Source organism: Misgurnus anguillicaudatus, chromosome 25 (genome assembly GCF_027580225.2).
Source record: "Misgurnus anguillicaudatus chromosome 25, ASM2758022v2, whole genome shotgun sequence".
Classification (NCBI taxonomy): domain Eukaryota; kingdom Metazoa; phylum Chordata; class Actinopteri; order Cypriniformes; family Cobitidae; genus Misgurnus; species Misgurnus anguillicaudatus.
Window position 1 is genome coordinate 17122326 of NC_073361.2, and position 3622 is coordinate 17125947.

Genomic DNA, 3622 nt, shown 5'->3' on the forward strand with positions numbered 1-3622 from the left:
TGTAAGTAATCAGTTTGTTTCTAATCCAAAGTATAGCATTTTAGGGCCACGTGTGAAATATGACTTTGTTTTAAACTATGTTTTAAAAATCCTTCAAATGGGACAATTTACCAAAGAAATTATTGAGGCCATCTGTCTGTAATGAAAACCAGATGGAATAATTTTCAGTGTTTACTGTTCGCTCACCCTCAGGGTAACAGCTAAAGCAATTCCCTTACGCATTATAGAATCACTTATTAGGAAACAAACCTCTGTATTACATTCATGCATTTATAGACATACCGTACACACTGAAGAAAGTTTGTAGAGCAGTGAATATCTTCCAGATAAGAAGAATGAGCAAATAAGCCCAAACTACTCCACCAGAAGGTCAATGGCATTCTTAAAACACCTGCAGTTTCTGGCATTTTCTTTCAATTAGCTAGAGTAAATGTTTTACATTTTCATTCACCTATTTTGAGGATTTTTGTCCCATTCTCGTGTTCCATAAAAGCCAGCATTTAAGTCAAAAGCATTATTCTCCATGCAGTTTCTGGATGGATGCCTGCAGTTCAGAAACACACCTCTGGTGTAATTAACAACCGGCAAGCTGACATCATAACAAAACATTTTGCTTTGACAGAATAATGCAGGGCGACTACAGCTCCCACAATGACGTATGCTTATAATTTAAAGTGCTGTAACGACACAATTGCCTGATGAATAGCGTATTGCGTGCTTTTGGAAGTCAATTAGACCATTTGAAGCAAAAAAGTAAGATAATAAATTATTAATGTTATAAATGATTATTAAAATGTACAAAATAGTCTTGTGAAAATATAAAACATGATTGTATACTTAGACTTTTTATTAGCTTTAAAACACCAAAAATAACATTGTGGACATGTACAAAAGCTGCATTCCTTTAAATCATGAAAGTTGGCCTTAATGGGTCTCAGCTGAATGGAAAGGTGTCTATAATACTTGTCATTTACATGTCAACTACACTCACCTAAAGGTTAATGAACACCTGTTCAATTTCTCATTAATGCAATTATCTAATAAACCAATCACATGGGAGTTGCTTCAATGCATTTAGGGGTGTGGTCCTGGTCAAGACAATCTCCTGAACTCCAAACTGAATGTCAGAATGGGAAAGAAAGGTGATTTAAGCAATTTTGAGCGTGGCATGGTTGTTGGTGCCAGACGGGCTGGTCTGAATATTTTATAATCTGCTCAGTTATTGGGATTTTCACGCACAACCATTTCTAGGGTTTACAAAGAATGGTGTGAAAAGGGAAAAACATCCAGTATGCGGCAGTCCTGTGGGCAAAAATGCCTCGTTGATGCTAGAGGTCAGAGGAGAATGGGCCGACTGATTCAAGCTGATAGAAGAGCAACTTTGACTGAAATAACCACTCGTTACAAGCGAGGTATGCAGCAAAGCATTTGTGAAGCCACAACACGCACAACCTTGAGGTGGATGGGCTACAACAGCAGAAGACCCCACCGGGTACCACTCATCTACACTCAGGCTACAATTTGCACGGGCTCACCAAAATTGGACAGTTGAAGACTGGAAAAATGTTGCCTGGTCTGATGAATCTTGATTTCTGTTGAGACATTCAGATAATAGAGTCAGAATTTGGCGTAAACAGAATGAGAACATGGATCCATCATGCCTTGTTACCACTGTGCAGGCAGGTGGTGGTGTATTGGTGTGGGGGATGTTTTCTTGGCACACTTTAGGACACTTAGTGCCAATTGGGCATCGTTTAAATGCCACGGCCTACCTGAGCATTGTTTCTGACCATGTCCATCCCTTTATGACCACCATGTACCCATCCTCTGATGGCTACTTACAGCAGGATAATGCACCATGTCACAAAGCTTGAATCATTTCAAGTTGGTTTCTTAAACATGACAATGAATTCACTGAACTAAAATGGCCACCACAGTCACCAGATCTCAACCCAATAGAGCATCTTTGGGATGTGGTGGTACGGGAGCTTCGTGCCCTGGATGTGCATGCCACAAATCTCTCTATCAACTGCAAGATGCTATCCTATCAATATGGGCCAACATTTCTAAAGAATAATTTCAGCACCTTGTTGATTCAATGCCACATAGAATTAAGGTAGTATCTTAATAATTTTTGCCAAAAATTGTATTTCTATTAAAAATATATATTTTTCTCCTAGACATTAATGAAATAAAAATGAAATGGAAAGCAAATGGAAACTTGCGTAGATCTCTTGCATCTCTAAAATTTGACTCAAAAACGTCTCTATTAAAGCTTAAACAGAGATCTTAACAATGTCACAAACTGAGCTCAGATTTACCAAGTCTGCAATCTCAACTTTATTGAAGATTTCAATAAGTGTCAAACATTTCTCATCAAATTTGCCCAAATCCAAATTATTTCACCAACACAATCTAGAGTCATTTAAAGCCCCCCCCCCTCCCCCCCACAAATTAAAAAAGCACTTCTAAATGTGTTTCTCAGAAAATGAGTCGCCAGTGCATGTGCAGAGACATCCTATTATTATACAAATCCATGTATTCTTCTTTGTTTTATCCCCTTTACAGGCTTTTGGGGATCCCCTAGCAATGTGATGTCAAATTGATTACGCCCCAACCATAACCACTCACAGACTCCGCCTTATGAGTGTGTAGTGTAGCCTTTTACCAGAGACACATGTTTTGATGTGGTCCAAAGCACATGTGTAAGCACTACTTTGCATACGGGGAGAAGAACAGAAGCTTTCTTTGCATTTAAAGAAACACACACAAAAACAGTGCATTTTTTATTGCAGCCACAAATTGCCATGTTCAACATCATATAATGAAAGATCTGTGGTGTATTTTAAGCTGAAACTTTACAGACAAATTTTGGCGAAACCAGAGACTATTTTTATGTTGCTACTTAAAATTAATATATACCTAGGTTAGGGGCCCTTTAACACCTCCATCTTTCTTTCTCTTTCTTTCTTTCCTAATTTACAATTGAGCATAAAACACTACGTATAGCAAATCTCTCTTCATTTTGGTGCTCTGACAAGTGTCCCACACTGAGTAAGAGGGATTCAGAAACCTGAGCTCTCGTTGTGCAGTGACCTTTCAGATTATAATTCAGTTTGTGCAGCTCACCAGTCTGTTGCTTTTTTGGATGCTAGTTTGAAACATTGCTTTGCCTGTTTTAAAAAGAAGGTTGTGTGAAATACAAAGCAGTTCATACTGTATATGCACTTACTGAAAATAGCATCAGAAAGCACAAAGAAAGTTTCTGTCACCGCATGGCACAAGCGGTATAAGCAGTACAAACAGGACTGGGAGTTGCCGCAACTTTCCATTGACACGTGCGGCGGTTGGCAGGAGTGCATTGAAAACCGAAGTTGTTTGTGTGTAACCTATATGTGTGTTTGTGCATTTGATGAGTGACAAACTCCACAGACTGAGGTTCCACATGGTGCCGCTTATGTCGTTTGAAATAACAGTCACCATTAATAACTTTCTTAATTGCACAACATATATTCACCGGCTGGCATACTTTGTCAGTAAAGCCAAGAAAATGTTGGACTTCTCTCTGTTAGCCCTTAGGGACGATGCACCAATCGTATTCATGTACTTTTTCTGTTAACAT